This window comes from Hesperophylax consimilis, chromosome 10, assembly GCF_061612785.1.
Source record: "Hesperophylax consimilis isolate HC1 chromosome 10, BYU_Hcon_1.0, whole genome shotgun sequence".
Classification (NCBI taxonomy): Eukaryota; Metazoa; Arthropoda; class Insecta; order Trichoptera; family Limnephilidae; genus Hesperophylax; species Hesperophylax consimilis.
The window spans coordinates 19,146,353-19,172,441 of NC_142845.1; positions in this window are offsets into that span (position 1 = coordinate 19,146,353).

Sequence of the window (26,089 nt, forward strand, 5' to 3'; positions counted from 1 at the left end):
AAAAGACATTTTAAAATAGATGTATTCATTGCTGGAAAATACAACAATATTATTTGCACCTTCTCTTTTATCAATGTGATGTAAACCGAAATTTATGGTAAGGTCCCAGGTATGGTCCGATTCTCTACAGGGAACCCGTTTGCACAGCGCGGGTGTAAACCGTGCGACCTAAAGTTTAAGTTTAGACTTCAATACTTCGTTTATGTGAAAGCACTGCGAAACAATACACGATTTTTTTTTTTAATAATCCCCCTCCTTCAGATTTCCCTCCAGGGTCGAAACCCATCCGCCATGTTAATGCTGAACAACTGACCGAGCACGGTGAAAAAGCAATTTGAAAGTTTATAACACAATTGTTGGTAAAAGGTTATTTATTTAAAGTAAGTAAGTTCACAGATCACATAATATGGTAAAAATAGTCACAATGTATCAATTCACTAATTAACTGAGCAAGGGATCGGAGGGAACCTTGCCGCTAGGCTTTGGGAACAACAAAAACTGACTGTGGTTCTGCTTAGAGGGTCGTACCATAGGACGAAGCGCAACTAAGGCAGCAGTCGAGGGTCTGGTTGGGGCTTTACTTATGGTAGTAGAATACTCCTTAGAGGGTCGTGCCAGAGGACGAAGCGCAACTAAGAGAGCGTACTAGCCAAGAGCGAGCTGCAGACGAACTGACTAATTTAGGGCGCGCAGCCTGTTATATAGCCCATTCCTTGTTGCGGGGTGGGGTTGGTGTAGCGGCTCGAGGGTGGGAGATGCGCAGAAGGCGTCGGCGCATCCGGGTTTGCTTAGGGGTGGGTGAGCAGGATGGCGCTGTACGGGGGAAAGAGATGGTGTAGTGGCAAGCGTAAAAACGGCGCGCTACAAGTTGCTTTTAGATGAACGCTTTGTAAAAAAAAAACTACATTTTTGACAAAAAAAATAAATTTCAACATACACAAAATAACACTAACAGACCAGTTAGACAAGCGAAGAAAGAAAACATAAAAACTCCGACAGTAAATTCAAGCTTTGGACAAAGACACTACCAATACCATGCAATAAAAGCTTTCAACAGTTTAAAACTTGAAATTAAAATTGAGGAAAGTAAAAATAAATTCACACACAAAATTACAAAATGGATAAAAGAACAAAAAAGACAATATTACCAAAATTTCATAGCATAAAATAAAAATAAAACCTACACGTAACACACAAAACCAATATAAACACACATCACTCACAAACACACAAGATTATTTTCAATTTACTATTTTTTTTTAATTTTAAATATATTACTATGTATTTTTAATTTTAAATGTATAATTTTTCTCATTAAATGTATTATGTAGTTTATATTTTCATATTATAAAATGAAGGCCTCAGCACGGGAAAGCCACCCAGTGAGGGCAAATTTTTGCGGTACGAGCGTGGAACACCGTGTGTAATGGTAATATTCTATCTAAAGTCTAGGCAGGTAAAAGTTGTGCAAATACTATTTGTTAGTGTGTTTTCAAATGTTACATAGAGGATCAGATTGTATGAAAAACATTAAAAAACATAGTAATTAAAATGTTTTATTATCTTATTTATTTATTTCATCTACATATCATTAAGATTTAGTAGTATAAACAATATAAAGTTATTATAAATATATTTTGCTGTTTTTGAATTAATTGTAAAACATGGTGTTTTTTAGTGAATGGTTTCGGTTTCTGTCTGTATTTGGTGTCAGTATACTATCCAGTTCTAATCTCAATATGTTTTGTATCCAGCTTTTAATTTAAGATTTAAATCTTATAATATTGTTGTGATTTTTGAATGACAGTGGAATTTTGCTGTAGAATTTAGTACCAAAGTACAAGAAGCTTTTTGTCCCAATGTCGTATTTATAGTTGCTTGTTGGATATGTTTTTGACCCTGAGATCTTATGTTTCCAGTATTATTTATATAGAAATATGTACCTATATATTTTCACTCCATGATAATTATTTAACAACCTATGAGTTACTATTACACATAATCCAAATGAAGTTTATGTTAGTACCTACTGCCATGTAAATCTTGTGCCATAAATTCGAAATTAATACTACATATTTAACGATGATGTCACTATTCCAAGAACTTTATTATCACATAAGTGTGTAGGGTGATGAAGGGAGGCATCAGAGGTTAATGTAAATGTTTTATTAACTCAACTTATGTAAATCTTAACGAACCTTTGACGACCACTTCTCCCACATTAAAACTCACTTCTTATGGCCATAGATGAAGCAGTGATGTCATTTTATCGATAGTACCTATATGGCTAGAAATTGTTTCATTCCAATGTAAAATATGATAACAATGGCTAGAAATTGTTTCATTCCAATGTAAAATATGATAACAATGGCTAGAAATTGTTTCATTCCAATGTAAAATATGATAACAATGGCAAAAAGAGATTTTGTTACTAATTTCTATATTCAATTCCATCTATTTAATTTTTATAACATTACAGATGTACAGTCTTACTCATAGTCGATAAAACGGGGGGTAAGAACGGGTTAGTAGAAAACATTACTCATAATCACGCGCATGTATATAGAGTATACCGGCTGTAATACGGCAGTATTAGTAACTGAAGATTTTTAAACTGCCCGATATGATCATAATACGTTAAATACAATCGTTATATGTTCATATATACGAAAAAAACTATTGCAATCGTATTAAGATGGAGATGGCGGACTTTGTTAAAAATCTGGTTGATTTGACAAATATCGATCTGTCAGGTAAAAAAAAAACATAACCATATTTTAAATCGAAATATCGATTTACCAAAGCAAACACGGGACGCATAATCGAATTAGCCGGATTTCAATGCAATTAAAAACAGACTGGATCAATTACATTCAAAATGTCGAGTTAGAAACTTGAAGTTAACACCAAAACACGAAATGTGATAATGACCGCGTTTTTGAGGATTGAAGTGGTGTCAGCCTAAAAAAAACTTGAATGAATATTATTACGAGTACCGACTTTAACAGAAGCAGTATTCCTCTGCCTCGTATAGCTATAACAACGATGCAGCGGCGTATCAGGGAATCTTTATAAGTAAGACAGTTATGGTTTAAATCGTTATAGAATAAATTATTTGCAGTGCCAAAAAACTTGTCAGTGTATTATAGGACATGAAAACCATTTAGATATTTTGATCAACTGCATTGAGGAAGTAGGTGTTTCTTCCCACGGGTGAGTTCATTAACAAATTGGTGCAGCTGGCTCTACAGTAAAGGAGGTTATGATGCCGTCCTCGAGGGTGAGACTCTGGTACAAAGAAATTTATTTAAGCCAGAATATCATTGTTAGATATTAGTAAAAAATTTAAATATTTAATCAGAGCAATACCAAGTCATGGCCAAGATTTGAATAATGGGTATTGCCAGGGGTGATATCCGTAGAGATACAAGAATTAAAATCTTAAAAATTCCTTTAATTCTTGTGGGGCCCAGATAATTGAATTTGACTCCAATATACTTACAACTAGTGTGTTATATAATAGGCTCTGCGTTTGTGCGTTGTGAAACGAATATGAATTTCTAATTACGATGCTAAGAAGCTTGAGTGCTCTGCAGACTAAATCGTTAATGTGTTGGTGAAAAGTTAGTATACTGTCGTAAATAAGACGTAGATCTTTGATTTGGTTTAAGTGTTGGAAAAAATTAGTTAAATTTATAGTCAAAAATATAAACGTATTCAGATATGAGTTGAAACTGCCCGAAGCCAGTGAGACTATGGCATCCCCAATTGGGGTAAGTTGTGAGACTAAAGGTATTGGAGGAGGGGAATGATAAAGGGTGGGGAGGCCAAAGCCATTTCAAGCAACGTTTCGATTTTAGATTGTGGTCTTTCACAACACAATATTACCCCTTTAGGGATAGTGAGGGATTTAAACCCGCAACCTCCGAATTCGTAGCCGAGGATCTTAACGACTCAACCACGGAGGCCATCAAGCGGAGGCCTTGTGCGGAATCCAAACGGATTGAACCCAAAACAACGTTTATCCATAAGATCATATATTATTTTTATTATCTTTGTTCAAGTTATGAGCCGCCATTTCGAAAAACAATAGTTATTTACGTTATCGAAAAAATATAATGAGACAAATTTCATATTTATAAGGGCCAAATGAACAATAAGGTCACATTAGGAAGATATACAAAGTATGCACCGACATAAAAACGTTGCATTGCCAATATGGAAAAAAATATATGTACATGGATTTTTGGTTCGTCATCAGAATTTAATGGTAAGAAATCCTATAATTTTTTCACGCAATGGGCATTCCTTATTATGGATAAATATCATTGAAAATACCGGAATATAAATATATATTTTTAAATGCAGATAATTTATTCGGAAGAAAAAATATTGAAACGGAATATATATAATCAAGAATTATATTTAAAAGAAGTAAAAGTCTATGGAACTGCTCTTCTAAATACCAAACATTGCCACGCCTTTTATCAATCATAAAAAGTTCCTACTTTTTTTTCGCCTCCATCGAACTTATCTATTTCTTTATATTCACTTCGTTTTATTCAAGGTTTTGCTGAGTTAAAAACACATAATTTCATTTCAAACCAAATTAATTGTGCCAGAGTCTCACATCCGGGGACGTCGCCACAACTTGTTGTATTGTCGCACGAGTCGTTCTAATCTGTATATGAATTCATCCGGAATAGCGACATGCCATTTAAATACGGTAGATGACAAATTCGACGTACTCGACTATTTTTGAAACTGAATACTTCATTTATCAACGTACTTTCATAACAAATAATACAATTTTAAGTTTAAAGTATTGTTATTATAAGCCCTTGAGGTAATTTTTCACAAAAACGGGGCTATATAAATTAGCCAAATATTGTTTTTATATACAGGGTTTTCCAATAAGAGGTGTTATTTTGAATAGCCCGCTATTTCGGTAGATGTTACTTTTGAAGCTGTCATTTTTTGACATTTAACAAGTAGAAACTTCGTCATTAATAAAAATGGAACGATACACGCTTCAACAACGCATTGAAATTATTAAAATTCACTTGAGTGAATCAAATGCAAATCATCTTGAGTTATGAGGCCCATTTCCACCTCGGTGGTTTCGTCAGCAAGCAAAATTGTCGCATCTGGGGTTTGGAAAACCCAAGAGTTATTGTTGAAAAGCCTCTGAAATCTATCCTCAACGTGTGACTGTTTGGTGCGGTTTATGGTCCTGCAGAGTCATTGGACCTTACTTTTTCTAAAATGATTTTTTATGGCTGGAATTGGATGGTATTGATCTGGAAAACTTTTACTTTCAACAAGACGACGCTACCAACCATTGAGCTTTTACGATTGAATATCAAATTAACACCTCTTATTGGAAAACCCTGTACCTAAAATAAATAAATTAATCTTCCTCTGGGTCCCGGGGTCCTGTATTCTTCCTCTGGGCCCCGGGATCCTGTATTTTTGTTCCTCATTATATAAAAATATTGAAGTTTTCTTCTTTATCCGATCGATAAAAGCTATCTACGGTACTAAATACACAAACGACAACACGTCATTTTTAAAACATTTTGTCTTCATTCGACATTAAAAAAAGTAAATATACGCATTAGATAAAAAAATGTATATTGAAGAAAATTTATGTCAATCTATGAAAGATTTTAACTTAATTTGCACTGAAAAAGGATTTACCCTATTTCATATAAATATTAGAAGTTTAGGACGAAACATGGATGAATTAGTTATAACATTAAAAGAATTAAATTTTTTCCCGGGCCTGATTGTCTTAACAGAGACACACTCTGCAGGCGAAATCAATTACACTATTCCAGGCTACACATACCATGCGACAATAAACAAAATAAACAAAAACTCAGGTATCGGATTATTTATTTCTAACCAGTATAATGTTCTCAATATTAAAGAAATAATTAATGTTAGTAATGTTAACATATTAAATATAGAATTTAAAGACGTAAATAAATATTACAACATTATTGCTATTTATCGTACGCGTACATCGATAGTACCTCAATTTATAGATGAATTAAAAAATATGTTGTTAAAATTTAGAAATAAAAATACCATTATTGTTGGAGATATGAATTTAAATATCGCAAACGACTATTCTAGTAAAGATAAAGACACATATCTAAATATGTTAGCAGAACTCAATTATTTATCGTGCATAAATTCTTATACTAGAAATGTTAAAGGTCAACGCCCCTCATGCTTAGATCACATTTTTACAAATATTCCTGATATCAAAAATATAAAATCAGCTGTCATTCATACATCTATCACTGATCATTATTCATGTATTTTTAACTATAAATTAAGCAATCCAACTTTGCCATTATTTAAACAAAATAATTACTCAAAAAAAGTACTTAATATGGATACATTAAAACACCAATTAAAATCAGAAAATTGGAATAAATTATTACAATGTAATGATGTCAATATATGTTGTAAAATGTTTGAAGAAAAAATATCTAAATGCATAAATGACTCGACAAATAATAATATAATAACCAAATCCAAAGTGTCGAACTTGAAACCTATAAAACCACGGATTATATAGAGCAATTGTCGTACAAATTTCCAAATAGTAAAATCACTATCATCGGCGATTACAATTTACCCAAAATCCACTGGGGCACCTGCGATAATTCTACTGATTCTCAAAACTCAAACTTATCCGAAACAGAAAAAGAAATTGTCAATTTATGTGATTTCCTCAACCTTAATCAATTAAACAATGTAAAAAATGTCAATAACAGATTACTAGATCTTGTTTTTTGTACTGACACGGCCACTAAGGTTGATGAGTCACTGGATTTGATTCTTGCACCCGACTCCCATCACCCACCTTTAGACATTGTTATATTATGTAGCCCTATGAAATACCAACTTGAAACTAAGACCCAGTATCCAAACTTTAATAAAGCCAATTATGCCACAATACGTGATTATCTATATAACGTTGACTGGTCTATACTAGAGGGAGGTGACCTCGATGGAAATATTAAAGCCTTTTATGACCACTTGTATAAAGCCATTAAAACTTTTGTCCCAATCAGCTTTAAATCATCCTCTAATTTCCCTAGCTGGTTCAACAAGGACCTCATTAACCTAGTAATTGAAAAGAAGATAGCACATAAAATTTACAAAGATACTAAAAACATTTCTGATTATTCAAATTTCAGCATGCTACGAAAAAATTGCAATAAACTATCGAACATTTGTTACAAGAATTATATTAATAATGTTGAACTTTCAATTGGAAATAATGTAAAACATTTTTTTAAGTATTATAAATCACTAAATAACAACAATCTTGGAATACCTGAAACTGTGCACCATAAACAGAAAACTTCCTGTAAAATTAATGAAATTGTCAATTTATTTGCAGATTTTTTTAAAGATGTGTATGAAGCAGATATACCTAACGAACCAATTTCAAACTTCGAGTCAGATATAAATTTAGAATTATCCCAGATTAATATTGAAATTAAAGACATCGCGGCTTGTATTAAACTACTGGAACCTAAATGTTGCTCAGGACCAGATAAAATTCCCCCCATATTCCTTAAAAACTGTGCAGGTAGCGTCTCTTACCCACTATACCTACTCTTTAAACAATCACTTTCATCGGGTAAGTTCCCGCAAATATGGAAAAACAGCTTTCTTACTCCAATATTTAAAAGCGGAGACAAGTCTTTTGTTGAAAATTACAGACCGATATGCATACAATCGTCGATACCGAAAGTTTTTGAAAAGTTAATTCTTCATAAAATATGTTCTTGTGTAAAATTTAATATTTCTTCTTTTCAACACGGTTTTGTCTCTGGCCGATCTACTCTAACTAATCTTACACTATACGAAAACTTTATCTCATGTGCTCTCGCTAACAGGCAACAAGTCGACTCAATTTATACGGATTTTAGTAAAGCGTTCGACAAGGTTTGTCATAAAATCCTTATAAATAAATTGTCAAAACTTGGAATAAGTGGTAAACTATTACACTGGATTAAGGATTACTTATCAAAACGTATACTGACTGTATGTATCAAAGAACACTTGTCTTACGAATTCGAAGCCACTAGCGGTGTGCCTCAGGGTTCACACTTAGGACCAATATTATTTATACTGTTTATAAACGATGTCACTTCTATTTTCTCTGATGTTCACATATTATTATTTGCCGATGATATGAAAATATTTAAAATCATTAAAAATATCAATGACTGTTTGTCCCTACAATCCAATTTCAAAAAATTTGCAGAGTGGTGTTCCATTAACAAACTTACACTCAATATTAAAAAATGTCAAATTATGAGTTTTTTCAGAATAAAAAACCCCATCAAATACAGTTATACACTGAACAACCACATTTTATTATCTGTACCTGAAATAAGGGACCTCGGTATAATCTTTGATAGTAAATTATCATTTAATAATCACATAAATGTCATTACTAGTAAAGCAATGAAAATGTTGGGCTTCATTACTAGAATATCTAAAGATTTCAAAAATATCCATACATTAAAATTACTTTATACAACTCTAGTCAGAAGTCAATTAGAATATAATTCGTCTATATGGAACCCTTCCTACAAAAACTATGCAAACTCCATTGAAAGAATCCAACATAAATTTCTGAGAACAATTAACTTCAAATTAGGAATTCCCTCTGACGACATTGATTACGATTCATTATTACAATTAATGCATCTCTTATCGTTAAAACATAGAAGAATACTTAATGATCTAATTTTTTTATTTAAAATAATCAATCACTGGTTTGACTCCCCTGAATTAACTTCGTTGATAAACTACCATGTTCCTTGTAGACAAACTAGACTCAAGTCACCTTATTATTGCAACAATACTGGAACTAACGCAGAACAAAATTCAATAATACATCGCTTGCACAGATTAGGCAATGAATATTCCAACATCGATCACGCTGATTGTCTATTATCATATAAAAGATGCATAAAACAAAAATTGTCGAATAATACCACACCATCATAATGTTTATGTACTTCAGATTAAAAACTACTAGTACTCCATAGGTAGAAGCTGATATCAGTGCATTATATATTATCATAGTCATCATAGGTACTATGTAAAACTTTATCGGACTGTCAAGCAGTGTCGCACATTATTATTATACACGCGATTCTCCCATTTATTACTTTTGTTTCCTTTTTTATATTATAATAGTATATATTTTATTCTTTTCATTTTCTAATAGTTTATACCTTTCTTAATTTTTTATTTTATTTTTTACAAACTCTTATTGCCTTTCAGACATTTTATAAGCACTTCATTCTAGCTTATACTACTTTATTATAGATTATTACATATAATGTCTTACTTTGACTTAATACTATACTACAGATTGCTACTTATATTTTATTTATGTCTCTTTTTTTTCATACTTTTAACCTTACTACTATTTACTGATTATACCGTTATACTTACATTTATATTGTTGCATTCCTTATGTTGCTGTACTATTTATTCTCTGTAATTTAGTATGTGAATGGCACATGTTGTGCCGTATATGTGAAAATATGTGAAAATATATGTGAAAATATTACTCATGGTTTAGTAGTATCTGTACGACATAAGCAAGCTCTTTACAAATTAACTACTCAACAACCAAATAATAAAAATTTACTAAATCATTTTAAAGCATATAAAAACAAACTTTCATATATTATAAAAAACACAAAACAAAAGTATTATAAACAAAAGTTGAATCAGGCTGAAAATGATAGTAAAAGAGTGTGGACAGTTATAAATGAAATAATTGACAAGAAAAAAAACAAGAATAACGACATCGCTACTATATTTCATGACAACATGAAAACATGTTGTAAAGAAAATCCCTCAAAAGCTGAAAACATATTTAACACCTTCTTTGCGAATTGACGGCCGGCATAGTCCAGTGGTAACGCATTGGACTGCCATTCCGAAGGTCGCGGATTCGAACCCGGGGTGCGCAAATAAATTTTATTTGATTAATTTGTGTTATTTCACAATTAATTAATTAAAATAATATAAAGTATATTTGCGGTACGTTCCAGAGTGGAAGATACTACCAGTATCGCCCTGGTGTAAGACCACCATTCAGAATTGAAACGTTGCTCCAAATGGCTTTAGCCGTGTTTAGTGACTAGATCTGAATAACCAGGTACTTCCCCACCTTCCTCTTTCCCTTCCCCACTTACCTTCAGCCTCACAACATCCCCCAATTGGGGATGCCATAGTCTCACTGGCTCCAGACGGGAGCAGTTGGGACTCTTGTGAGGTATTCACTATAAAAAAAGAAGAAAAAAAAGGGGAAAATCTTGCGAATCTCATTCATACTGACCCAAATATAACATTTCCAGACTGTAGTATTGATACTGACAATAATATAGCAACATTCCAAGTCACCACAGAGAACGAAATAATATCAATTATAAACGGTAAGCAAGGAGGTTCTGCCCCGGGTTTTGATGGAATAACAGTTAATATTTTAAAAAATATTAAAAATCAAATTTCTAAACCGTTAAAACACATAATAAATGTAAGTTTCCAAAGCGGAGTGTTTCCATCAATCTACAAACAAACTACCATTACTCCAATATTTAAATCTGGTAACCCAAAAGATGTTAGCAATTACCGACCCATATCAGTAATCTCGAACATAGCAAAAATTTTTGAAAAGATAATTAAAAAAAGGATAAACCAATTTGTAAAATGAAATAAATTAATTAATGAAAATCAGTTCGGTTTTATGGAAGGTAGAAGCACTCAGGATGCAATTGCAAAATTAACTAGTCTTGTTCATAATTCATTAGATAAATCATTAAAATGCATTGGAATTTTCATAGATCTTAAAAAAGCTTTTGATAGCATATCACACGACAAACTTATAAGTAAATTAAGAAACATTGGATTAAGTGGTACAGCTATAGAATGGATAAAAAGCTACCTTTTCAAACGCCCTCAAGTCGTAAAAATCAACGATGTACTTAGTCAACAAAAAACAAGTCACTTTGACATACCTCAAGGTACAGTCCTGGGACCGTTACTGTTTATCATTTATGTAAATGACATATTCAATCAAAGATTAAATGGAAAAATAATGCTAATCTTAAGCTGATGACACTGTCATAATTGGCGCCGAGTCACGCATAGAAAAAAAAGACGACCAGTACTTCATGGTACCGCGACTGAGCATAAAGGCCTCATAGCCGTTGAAAGGCGCAAGTATATTCATGCCTGGCAATTCGATGTCAACACTACGGTCGAGGATATTGTAAATTTCCTTCTCAATATAAACAAAGAAATTGTTTACGATGTTGTCAAATTGACAGCCAAAGCTGACTACGCCTCTTTCCGGATTGGAGTCCCGGAATCGAAGCTTTCATTTTTTATGGACCCGAACATATGGCCAAATCATGTTGCATTCAATGAGTGGTTTTTTCGGAGAAACGTTGCAACCAATGATAAAACGAAACACTCTAAGAGTGAGAAGTAATTCTAACCTCTCTATCTATTACCAAAACGTTCGAGGGCTAAATACGAAATTGGCAGTATTTAAAAACAACCTATTTGCTCGAGATAGCTTAGATTTAATAGCAATCACTGAATCGTGGCTGAAACCAAGTGTGCATAATTCAGAGCTATTTCCAGAAAATTATGTTGTCTTTCGTCGTGACCGCCTCACACGAGCGGGGGGTGTCGTCCTGGCTGTTCGTGCTGATTCTGTAACCCATGCTGAGAGGATTTCTTCAATGGACCTCCCCGACACTGAATCCCTGTGGGTGAAGCTATCCTTGAAATCTTCAACTGTTTTCGTATGTGTGATATATGTGCCACCTCGTTCTTCAACTTCGTTATACTACAACATGTTCGAAAAAATAGAAAGTAATTATAATCTTCTCAGTGACAAAAATATCTTAATATTAGGTGATTTGAACCTCCCTTCCTGTAACTCCAATATTGTGAACATGTTTAACTATTTTAAATGTTTCTACGGTTTGCAAGAATATAACTTGATATGTAATGATTATAATAACACTCTGGACATAGTTTTATGTAATGCCAAGGATCTTATAAAGTGTGTTGAGAAATGTCATGACCCTATTACAAACGAGGACAAGCACCACCCTGCTTTGTCTATAAGTATTAGTGAAACTCACACAGGTGTTGCAAATTCATGTCTAAACCCAAGTCCAATAGAAGTTCCCTCCTATCATGGAGCTAGAACCATAAACGCATGGAGATTCAACAAAGGAAATTTCCACTTATTATATGAATTGCTTTCTGAATGCTCATGGCAACCGGTCTGCCAAAGTTCAACAGATATAAATGCATTATGTACAAATTTTTACAATTCAATTTACAATATATTCGACAAGTGTATACCCATTTCCACACCTCGCACTACGGCACACAGAGTATATCCTAAGTGGTACACCAATAGTATTATTTCAAATATTAAAATTAAACATATTTTTCATAAGCGATGGAAAAAAACACGTCACAACTTGGACTATGCTAGTTTTTCAGCCTATCGCTCCATCGTAAAACATGAAATCAGTGAAGCTTTTAAAAATCATTTAACTTCAATGGAAGAAAAATTATCTATCGATCCCAAACAGTTTTGGAAGTACATTAAGGATCTAAAAAAATCCAACAACTCATTTAAGTCTATGATTCTTGACGGAGAGGAATTGACTACTGATGATAAAATCGCAAATAGTTTTGCGACCTTTTTTTCATCTGTTTACAAAAATGTCCAACCAACTCTCAATATTGACTCTACCCTTCACACTGTACAGATTGGGCCCTCATTCGACCTGGTCAGTATTTCAGAAAAAGATGTTAAGGAGGCACTCTCAAATTTAAAGAAACCTCACTCCATCGGTCCTGACAATATTCCAACATTTATACTAAAGGGTTGTTCCGACCTTTTAATACCACCATTATGTCATCTCTTCAATGTTTGCCTAAAAAACGGGATTCTCCCAGACATCTGGAGATTAACTAAAATAACCCCTATCTACAAGAAGGGAGATAAACGCGATATCCGGAATTATCGACCAGTTGCCGTTCTATGTTCCATCATGAAAATATTCGAGAAAATTCTACATAAATATATACTTAATCACGTTAATCCAATTCTTGATGACCGTCAATATGGTTTTAGACCCCAGATGTCAGTAACATCAAACCTCCTATGCATCTCAGATTTCTTATCACAAACTCTCGACAATCGGGGACAGGTGGATGTTGCTTATTTCGACCTGGAAAAAGCATTCGACAAGGTTGACATCGACATTCTTCTAAATAAGCTAGCTTCATTTGGTTTTTCCAAAAGACTACTCTGTTTTTTTGCTTCATATTTTCGAAATCGTAGACAGTTTGTTTATTATAAGGGTTCCAGTTCTTTGGAATTCACAGTTTTTTCTGGAGTTCCTCAGGGGTCTATCCTTGGACCACTTCTGTTTCTGATTTTTATCAACGATATTGGTTCAGTCATCACACATTCGCTGTATTTACTATTTGCAGATGACTTGAAACTATATCGTTCAATAAAAAACCATCTTGACTGTATTCTCCTTCAACGTGACATTGACTGCGTCTCAAACTGGGCCAAAATAAATGGCTTGAACTTCAGTACACCCAAGTGCAATATCGTCTCGTATACAAGATCAAAGAAACCGCATTTATTTGAATATACAATCAATGAAATTATTCTCCAACACCTAAGTCAAATCAAAGATCTAGGAGTTATTTACGACAGCAAACTAACCTTTCACCAACACATCGATGATTTAATAAGCAGAGGATACAGGCTTCTCGGCTTCGTAATTAGAAACTCATATCCGTTTCGTAACACAAAAACACTGACGTTATTATATAACACACTAGTCCTAAGTGTACTTGAATCAAACTCGATCATCTGGGCTCCACATGAATTAACATACACTTTACGCATTGAAAGAGTCCATAAAAATTTTTTAAGGTTTTTATTCTCGCGGCTCTATGGACGTTACCCTTGGCTTTACCCATCGATTTATATATTAGGCATGACCAATTACCACTCCCTAGAGACACGTAGAGGTATTGCTTTGCTTAAATATTTTTTCCAACTAATAAACGGTCACTTATCTAATAATGAGATACTGGCCCAATTATTTTTTTTTGTACCAGAGTCTCACTCTCGAGGACGTCATCACAATCTTCTATATAGTAGAGCAAGCCGCACTAATTTATTAATGAACTCACCTGTGGGGAGAGCTACGTGCTTTTTGAATGCGGTAGATAAGAAATTAGATTTATTTTTTGCGTCCTATAGCGCATTTACGAGATTTTTGGCATTGCATATACACTGCATAAATGGTACAATTATAACGTCTTAGGCTTTATTACCTGTAATTGTTATAAATAAATGTACAAATTATATATATAAATAAATAAAAAATAAATAATAATTGAAGGTACTGATTGGAATAATGTTAATAACTTAGCAAATACTGATATTAATATACTGAAAAATTGGTTCGATAAAAACCTCCTCTCATTAAATACTGAAAAAACAAAATGTATCCCATTCTCTATCAACAAATTTAAATCAATACCAGAATTAAAAATTATAACACATCAACTTAAATGTAACAGAACTAATTGCAATCAAGAATGTTCTATACTTAGTCTAACTTCTGAAATTAAATATCTTGGTATATATATAGATCAACATTTTAAATGGAAAAAACAAATTTGTGAACTTGTCAAAAGAATTAGAAAATGTATTTATATATTTATAAGACTTAGAAATATTCTTAGACTAGAAAACCTAAAAAGAGTGTACTATGCAATTGTACAATCTATATTACAATATGGTATTATTGGCTGGGGAGGAACTTATAACAATATATTAAATCTACTTAAAATAGTTCAAAGATTGATAATCAAAGTAATATTGAAAAAACCATCCAAATTTTCTACCGAGATTCTCTTTTCAATATTCAATGTACCCACAATAGATAATATATATAAAAAATATTCAATTCTACAAATTTATAAAGAAATACAGTTAAATAACTTACAATTCAATTCATCAGTAAGATATCAAAAAACTATCAAAATTCCGAAACTTAATACAAAGCACACACAAAATACCTATCTCCATCTAGGTATAACATATTTTAACATCCTTCCATTATATCTAAAAAATATTGAAGATATTCAGGAATTTAAAATAAAATTAAAAAATTACCTAAAACTACTATAAAAGTCCATATCTTACTCTTATTATTATTTCCTTCAAATCATGAAACTGTATTATTGATAAATCTTGCCCATTTCTTACTTATCCCTTTGGTTTTGCAAATATATTATTTACTTACTTACATGATTCCATATAATTGAGCTAGGATTCACTCACCAAACACAAGAGCCTCGTCTCTTTATGGTGAGGAAAAGCTATTATTATTTACCTTGATAACACTGTATAATATGTATAATTGTATATTTATTGTAAAAAACATACAAATATTAAATAAAAAAAATAAAATAAAAAAATGTCCGATGCCCATTCAAGAGACGACTCGACGTGTTGGTGTCGAAAATGGCCGTTCCTTTTGGTACAAACCACAAATATTGTAATCTGTGCCTACTGTTGGTACTTCTATTGATTAATACACTTTTAACAACGAAATAGTTATCATATTATTCCAAATTCCTGTAATATTAAAAAATCTGTTAATGAAAAAATAAGAAAATACACAGATTTAAGAAATGAGATAAAAAGAATTTGGCATTCTCAGACTATAAAAATATTACCATTCGTTATTTCTGCTACTGGCATTATACCTAGCTCTCTCATTAAAAATTTAGAAGTATTAGATCTATCAAAACAATTATATGTAAAAATGCAAAAACAGTCATTTTAAATACATGTAGGATAACGAAAGATTTTTTAAATATTTATGTTGAGGGATTAGTAGGATTTATAGGCCCTGTTAGGAGTTCTACCGAGCCGAAACCCTATGCTATGATATAAAAATATCTGGAGTCAGTGAATTATTTTCCCATTTGATCTCTGGTGAGTTGACGTGTTGTTCTTAATGTGTGAGTGTTCATAATGCACTCGCATAATGTTGATTGACTAGATGATCATTTGTGGAAAAGTGTGTGGAAGGGTTTAGTTTTTCCCATGGGGAAGATTTAACCCGGACATAAAATCGGAAAAGTAATAATTTTCTTCCAGATGCGGTCGAAAGTGTGCGGAAATTTTATAAATTGCATAAATGAAGTGGTTATTTGAATATTAAATAGTGTGGCTTAGGTAATCCCAACATCGGCTAAAATCAGTAGTTTAGCCACTTTTAGCAAGAAATAATCCGATTAAAAACTCTGTGCAAGCTAATGCTTCCTTGTCTATCTATCAAGGGTATTTTTGAGCATTCATCTACCCATATCCACATTTCAAAGGCTTCAACCTTCTGTATTAATGCTAGGTTTAGTGTCCAGTTTTCCATGTACTGAAAGCTATATTATTATTGAAAAATTATGTGATAAATGGATTTCACGACTTGACATAAGAATAAATAGATTTATCTGGCTTCAAGCGCTCCAAGTTTCAAGGATTACCTTCGTGACAAACTGCCCTCTCTTCATCCCCACTCACACACTCCTAATATACATAATGCAATGCGATAAACGAATCTACCTATTTATAATTTCTAATAATAATAAATAAGATGGAATGATTTACGCGGCAACAAATCACGGTAACGAGAGGCGTAAATCGATTTTCAGTCGAGTCCTCGCAATATGTCCGCGTGTTGTGTTGTGTGGTGTGTTGTACTTAAATAAGATACATTTAATCTTGTTTTATGAACGAGATTCTCAAATATACTCGACTATTTAATCGACAAAAAATTTCAACATGTTACTGATAAATCAGGCAAAAATGCAGAATTTTGATTTCGACCGGTCGGTGGCCGAGTTGACATCGCGTTTGGGTCCCACCCAGGCGTAGTGTGTTCAATTCCTCGGCTGGCTAAGTCCTCCATCACAACACAAGTAACATTTTCAGCTTACTGTGGTGGTAGTAGGAGATTTTCAAATATTTTCAGGTTATTCGTAACCCGGGAATGTTTGTCTTTCTTTTTAAAAAATAAAATTAAATAAAAAAATTATATGCGTCAGTACCAAAATAGGCCAAATATTTGAAATTAATTTAAAATATTTCAAAATTTTGCTTAGGTATAGTGCTATTGTCTTCCGAAGAAGTAATTTTTTTTGCTAATCCTTCCAAAGTGTACGATAGCACTTACGGCCACGAGTAATTTGGAGGAACATTTTGATGAATTTGTTATAATTGGGGACACCGAACAATATAATGCTTTGAGAGATATGCACATGTATTGCTGACTAGATTGCTTTGGATTTCAGGATCTGGAACATATCTTTTATCAACCTAGATAAAAAAACTTCACCGTGCGAAAAACGTCAGTTAAATAAAGAATTGATGGTCGATTTTGTTCCTGTTTTTGGTTTGGATAATATGAAAGATCTAAAAAGATTTAAATTCTTGCATATTAATAACGAAGAAACCATCTTCGCATCATTCGATTCTTATTGACTCTCATACATTTATAGCTCTCTTATTCTAGACCATCTGATGACATAGAAATTTCAGCATAGTCTCAATTCAGTGTCAAAATTATGACTATAATGTCGGGTACCCTTGTATTGCTCATAAATCACCTGATCAAAACTTTCTTGCCAACAGATTGTCTGTAGAATGCTTGCGCTCCAAACGCCTGTGCCGGTGAAAGCATTTATTGAATATTATTATGCACCTACAACATGAATTCGAAGGATTGTTATTATTGGATGTTTCGCTAAGTTCGCTATAGTTCCATTAAAAGGCAACTGTAATTGGATAGCATTTTTGTCACAACATTCTGGATGAAAGTTCAGAAGCCTATTCAACACTTTTTGAAAAAGGAAATAGGTACGAGATGGAGATTGTTAAAATCAATATTCTTAAATGTTTGAGTGCCATCGTACAGTGCGTACAATGTATAATAGTCGACCTACCCACTGGAGTATATTTAATCCGATCTAATCGCCGAAGTGCCCTGTGTATTGTGTATTGTAGTGTGCCGGACAAACAGCTGTGGCACTGTGCAGTGATGCAGTATGAACTGAATCCAGTATTTATACACTGTGTACTATACATTATACCCTGCAGTGTAGACTGTGCAGTGGTAGGTGGTTGGTGCAGTCAGAAAAGGTATCGATGTTACAGCTGCAGAAGAAAGGTGGGCGGAACGCGTATTGTCTGGGGCCAAATGTTTAAAAGCTGAATTCTCGTGGAAGGCCGAAAATTATCTGATTTTGCGGCGTTGTCTTTCGGTGTTCAAAACTGCCTTTCACAAAGGCTAGGATATACCTTGACATTGGAAGTCTGCCGAAGGAGCGCATGATGGGAACACTCAAGATGCTTTATTTTATTTATTCATTTTATTTTCACCATTTGTACATCTATGTTTAATAATGTCTAATTTAAGAAATATTACATACATATTTATTTTATTTTTGATTAATATGGCTTCTACAGTCCAGCTTAAATCTATCAATTGGTGCAGAATTTATAGTTTTCGTCAGAGCATCATAATATTGCATTCCTTTGTATAGTGGACTGTTTTGTGTATTTGCTTTGTCCTTATTTGGTAGCCTAATTTCATTGCAAGTTCTTGTGTTATATCTGTGGAATGTTCTTGTTGTATATAATTTTGTTTGAAAAGTATTTTGGTAATTGGTTATTTATTATTTTATGTATAAAAATTATCGTATTCGAGGTCAGCCAGCGACTGTTTCATTGTTAGCCAATTAATGTGTCTTTAACATTTTAGTTACTTTTGAAAATCTTTTTATATTTTATTCTCATTGCACTATATTTTGGAGAATTGGCAACTTATTTTGCTATCGAAACGAGGCAAGAATTCAAAGAAGAGTTCAAACGAAAACTGTATAAATTTGAATGATGTCACACATCATGCCTCGTTAATGTGAATTACTAATCAAATCAGTCAATTGTCTGAAGAAATTAATTAATTAAGTTCTAAGAAAAGATAGGAAGGTCGGGAAATGGATTTCAAAAGTCTTAATGATGATGACGCACAGTGGGCTGAAAATCGGCTTTCATAGACATAGAGACTTGAATTTTCAAGGGTATTTTTTTTTGCTAGAAATGGATTCTGCTGATCATTACTATGCTATAAAATGTCGTACGAAGAAATTGCGTGTACAAATGAAGGAGTTATAATTTTTTTAAGAAAAAATTGTATGGCGCTGACATTAAAAATGAGGCTTTCTCTGGAATCATAAGGTTGGCCGTTCTATCTTTACACACAGATAATACTACTATTTATTTGTATTTTTTTGACATACTTCATATTGTGGCGCAAGGTGCGATTATTTTTTTAAAAATCCTCAAAGTTGAAAAAAACCCTTTTTATTGTTGATGATTCATTTTAATGCTTATAATAATAATAATAATATTTGGACAATTTGTATAGCGCCGCTTTTGTGAGATATCACCTCAGGGGCGCATATCACCGCAGGGGCGCTTAAATGCTTTTAGGCTTGCAGTGTAAATAAAATATTGTAAACTAGACAAAGCATACTCATATGTAAAGCATTTAAGCATTAAAATGAATCTTCAACATAAAAAAGTTTTTTTTTCAACTTTGAGGGTTTTTAAAAAAAAATTCACAAGTTTCGCCACAATACAAAGTATGTCAAAAAAATACAAATAAATAGTAGTATATTTGTGTGTAAGGATAGCCTCATTTTTAATGTCAGCTCCATACAAATTTTTCTTAAAAAAATGATGACTCCTTCATTTGTACACGCAATTCCTTCATACAAAATTTTATAGCATATTAATGATCATCAGAATCCATTTCTAGCCAAAAAAAATACACTTGAAAATACAAGTCTCTATGTCTATGAAAGGCGATTTTCAGCCCACTGTGCACAGTGTTTTGGCTTGCAGTGTAAATAAAATATTGTAAACTAGACAAAGCATACTCATATGTAAAGCATTTAAGCATTAAAATGATTCATCAACAAAAAAAAGATTTTTTTTCAACTTTAGGATTTTTAAAAAATAAATCGCACCTTGCGCCACAATATGAAGTATGTCAAAAAAATACAAATAAATAGTAGTATTATCTGTGTGTAAAGATAGAACGGCCAACCTTATGATTCCAGAGATAGCCTCATTTTTAATGTCAGCGCCATACAAATTTTTCTTAAAAAAATTATAACTCCTTCATTTGTACACGCAATTGCTTCGTACGACATTTTATAGCATAGTAATGATCAGCAGAATCCATTTCTAGCCAAAAAAAATACCCTTGAAAATTCAAGTCTCTATGTCTATGAAAGGCGATTTTCAGCCCACTGTGTGACGTTAATCAGTGATGACTAGTAACAAATATATTAGGTAAAAGCTGAACGTAGGACAAACAAGGATCCTTAGGCGTTGGCGTGGTGAATGAGTGTTATGTGTCATGTTAAGAAAGAATGCATAGATTTAAGTAACCCAAAATATAATTACCATAATACTTTTAGCTGTGAAAATATCAAACCTTATCTAGCGCATGGATGTTTAAGATTAATTGAGCTTGTGGACGGAGAAAAAAGTGTGCAAGTTGATGGAAGAAGTCGGGGAAATTCCAGGAAGTATTGATATGATCAAGATCAAATACTTTAGTCGGATTATGTGTTAAGAGTTGGAAAAACAAAAGTCATTGATTTGACGTGGATGCTGTAAAGAATTAGAACCAGGATAGATTTGTGCGACGTTCAATCATTCTGCATACCACTGTAGACAACATGATGTTGATTCGCGTGTCGCAACCGAAATGTGTGGCGTTCTTGCATCTAAGCCCACACAGTGGCGCTGTTTTGTGGAATGTTGGCAGATATTTATGTTTGCAGAAGTTGTTTAGTGATTGAATCATTTCAGTAGTAGACCCAGTCTGGTGTGAGTCAATGCTTAAAGCTTAAACGTACCTATCCATATTTCATAATGAAATTGTTTTGGTATTTTCAGTTCAAAAAAGCATTCCTTCTATTGCCATGAGTCAATATAACGTTGTGTTATATTTTGTTTGATTTTCTTTATGTATTTAAATAAACTACGCAATTTCTACATCGCATGCCGATTCTGTACTATATGTAATAAATTCAGTATTAAAAAGTTGTAAAGATATATAGAAGAACATATGTGCCTATATCCCATATTCAAAGTAAGAACCAAGTGTATCTGATATGAAACAGAGTTGAAATGAAGCCTTCTGAATAATGGTCTTTCACCAGGGCGTTACTGAAAATATCTACCAGTCTGATTCCCACAGTGCCTCTAACAAAATAACAACACACAGCACACAACACAACCCATTCGTAGCTTTCTACCTCGCCAGGAGATTTGATTCGCAGATAAAAACTGGAATCTTCCGAACGTTCCTTGTAGTTCCTAAATAGTGTGTGACACATGTCACGTGATATGTTGCCGGTAGCTGGTACTAGCCCCAGCCCGTACTGCCAGTATTCCTCGATAATGATAGCAGATACTCCATAATTATACCATTACAGCTGGGAACAATGTCGCTTTTGGTAGATGGCATATTCCCATAGTGTAAATAGAAGTGTTTTGATACTTCTAGAAGGTTCATACTATTAAATATAGTATATTATATTATACTATATTTAATAGTTATATATATATATATAATTATAGTATAGTATATTATATTATATACGTCTCGAATACCTACTTACTCTGTACAATGTGGGTAAAAGTAATCACGAATACAAATAATGATTACAAAGGTTAATACGGTAGATTCGATTGACCTCTACCTACCTTCAATAGACAAGGGTTTGTACTCCGGTTATTACAATTAAAAAATTGGGAGGGTAGGTAAGTACTACCGATATGGTTGGTTGTTGATTGGTAAGCTTCGGACCAAATAGTCCTGCGTGAACATTTTCGCTATCAATGAATTCAAGTTTTATTTGAATTTAAGTGTCATTTTCAAAATTAGAACTGATTGTGTGAGGAATAGTTCAGACCAGGGACAAAGCTACCTACCTAACACATAATATTAAACAGAATTTTTTTATTGTCGTTTTCACAATTGGAATAAAAATGTTTCGTATTTTTTTATTACGCTCTGTATTTTAATATTTTTTATGGCTCCGTTAAAATAATAATGTATTACTTTACGAACATTTATTAAATTTATTTTTAAATTTCATCTACCTACGCCATGTACCTACTGTTATATCTAGGATAGGTGCTTATCCACATATTTTTGGGTTTCTCAATAATTTAACAGCATTTGACATACATTTTTATGTAATGTTTATAGCTGTGTTAGGATTAAGTAAGATTAATAAATATACAAACAACAGATTTTTGGAATTCATTCAGTAAATTGTGGTGAAAGACAAACACGAATAAGAAAGTACAGCTTTTTAAAGAAGAGGAAAATATAGTTGGATGATAGACTTGACGATAGATAAAGTTACTTTTGTGTTATGTAATAGACGTCTTAAATCGAATAATTGGCAGGAAGGTACTTTATACACAGTGTCAAATATAAATTTTCAAGTATTCCTTGTAAGTAATAATATATCAAAATAAATGCCAGATTTTTAATACAGTGAAGTAAGAAGTAAACATATTGTAGATATAGCTATTCCTCATCCTAAAGAGACAAGTTTCTTGTTTTCTATGTGGTAATTTACGCTCACAAAATAAAATCGTACTATTATAAAATGAATACTGTATTTTCAACATGCAGCAGTGAGAAATATTTTGTTGTGTAAAAATAGTTATAGTAATATATGTACTCGAAAGTAACTAAAAAACGCCAAATTTGAGGAAAACAGAAAAATCATGATATCATAAAAGTGGTTTTGTGGTAATTTTTGGATTTCAGATGAAATTCATGATTATTTTCGATTTTTTTTTATTAAGATTTAAAGTATGAAGGTTGTTAAAGTGAATTATTCCTAGAAAATGTTCAATTATGTGATTTTAATGTTATTAACGTATGCTATTTAACTGTTTCTATTTTAAAATATGTATCCCTATTTGAATCTACTACATTCCAAATTGTGAAAAGAGTTTCTGTAGAGTTTATTATTTTTTGTTTTTTTTAAAATCTTTCATAATATGATTTTTAGTTTTTTCTATCTTTTATTATTTTCAAACGTGTTAAATCTTATATATATATGCACAGTATTACTTATAAAGATTTCCTAAAACGCCGATGCAGCGTTGGCATAGCTGTACGAGGAATAGGGCCGTATGCTGCTCGGGTTAAAATCTTTACTCATAATAATACTCATGGAAGATTTTTAGACTGGCAAAAACTTTGTTCCGAATCTCAAAAACACGGTCATTTTCGTATTTCGCGTTTTGTTGCTGACAATTGTCAAATCAACCAGATTTTTAACGGAGTCCGCCATCTCCATCTTACCACGATCGTAATACTTTCCCTTTCCTGGGGGGCGGGCGGTTTAAAAATCTGTAAACTACTAATACTGCCGTATTATGAGTAACGTTTTCTACTAAGCCGTTCTTATCCTCCTGTTTTATCTAATTTGAATAAGACGGGTACTGTATTATGTAAAAGTTTTCTGTGGGTGAGATAAAATAATATATATAACTACATTTTTTAATGGAAAAGTTAGTAGTATGTGTGGAATGCTTATTTATTAAATGCTTTTGCACAATAATTGATGTGCATTTTTGTAAGATTTGAGATTTAAGCTTGAGCACCTCGAGTCGGCACATTCTCTTGCAGCAGTGCTTTATGGGTCTTGCTTGCATCGTGTCGGGTAGCAACAGGCGACAAGCGGCGGGCAAGGAATAAAAACCTCTTCCCTGTTTCCTGAAATGCCCCGCCGTTAATAACGCCGGACCAAGTCTGGCTGTCTGCTATCTGGCGGTGGATGGAGGTGGATAAATCAAATTCCTATTTAACTCTAACTCTAAGACACTGGAATTAATGTGATGGAGGTTGCAGGGACGAACTGGTAGCTAGATTTGTGCCTAACGGTTTGTTATCAGCTAATTAAGTCTTGACAGGCCAAGATGCCAAACAAAACTCCGTAACCAAGTTTGTCTTCCGACGACCCCATGCATTTATGGGCTTTTAGGCTATAGAAATCTCAATTATTCAGTCTATTATTAACCTTTAACTATGGACGTGAAAAAAAAATCACACTCCCATGGACGTCGGGTCACACAGACCCCTTCACAAAATTCTTCTAATTTTCAAACCTGGACCAATCTGACTTTAGCAAGGAGTTTATATGTATAAAGTATTTATAAATAAAAGATCGAGTAATAAAAATAATCAACTTTTATTCATATTTTAATAATTATCTCCAAATTTAACAAACCTAGTCAGTTTTCAGTCTTAATTGACTTGAGATTATATTAAGGCTCCTTAATTATAGTAGGTATTACAAAAATCAAAACCAATAATTTTTCATAGCTAATAAAAGAAACAGTAACAAAAAGTCATAAAAAAAACTTCTGAAAGAAATAAAATAAAAATTCTCACAAGGATCAAACTTATGTAAAATTACTGGCACTCAGAACATAGAGGCTTGGAACACTGAAGACAAACTGGCTTCTTGCAGTTAATACAGGCATGGGTTGTCTTTCTAGAGAGCTTTGATGGGCAAAATCTACATCTTTTAGGATTTTAAGGACCAACTTCTTCAGCCTGTATTGCCGCTGGGGGGCACATCTGCACCTAATATATTTGTATGGAAATTATAGTCAACGGGTCTCCCAGGCCCTGATCAAATTTTAAATTATTATTACTCACGTAATAAGTGTCGGATGACGCGACCTTCTCCCTCCTTGGTCATAACACAACTAAAACTGAAGCTACTGAGACGCGCGGGGATGGCACGCGCGGGGAAGGTGTTTATTCCGAGAAATTGAAGAAGGGGTTGGGCCTCTGAGACCCGACGTCCATAGTTAAAGGTTAATGGTCTCTAATCAGGCCTCCAAAAAGTTGGGCGTCTTGTACAGGGCTAGGAGATTCTTCAACAGTGACCAGCTGCTCACCCTGTACAAGTCTCAAGTCCGCCCAACTATTGAATTTGGGAGCCACCTTTGGGCTGGTGCCCCAAAATACTTGATAAACCTGCTTGAATCTGTGCAAGGGAGAGCGATCCGTCTGATTGACAATCCGTTGTTAACGACCGATTGCCTTCTCTAATGCATAGACGCAATGTAGGCATGCTGTGTCTGTTCTACAGGTATTTCAATGGAGCCTGCTCCAAGGAGCTAGCAGCATTGAATCCTGATGCACCGGTGCACGTGCGCGAAACTTGACGGACACGAACTGAACACCCGTTCACGGTTGACGTTGGCTTCATGAGAACGGGCCGTTTTTACGACTCGTTTTTGTGTAAGTCGGCTCGTATGTGGAACGAGCTACCGGCATCTGTTTTTCCTGCCTCCTATAATCCGAGCCTCTTCAAGGCCCGCATTAAAAAATCCCTTCCTACAGCCCCTACCTTATTCCGCCTCACAACGCCGCCCAACCGGGTGGTGACATAGTTCCCCTGTCTGTACACTGCACAGGCAGGGACACTCTTGTGAGGTGTCAGATAAAAAAAAAATGGTAACTTATGTACTTGCGCAAGAATACGTAAAATACTAAAATGATATGTATTTAAGCAAATATAAGGAGTATAGTAATTTTGAGTACTACCTACTCACTAGGCTGCGGGAAAGTTAACAAACTAACCATATATACTCTTATTCTGACTTTTGAGGTGGCCCAACTCAAGTGCCTGGTTCACTTGATCGTGTCTTCCTCGGGCGTCCCCGACTTCTTCCACCATTCACGATCGCGTCATAGTCTCCTTTTACTCCTTACTACATTACAATATCCTTAAATATTAACAAAGTATGTAATATATATCAAAATCAAACAATATATTT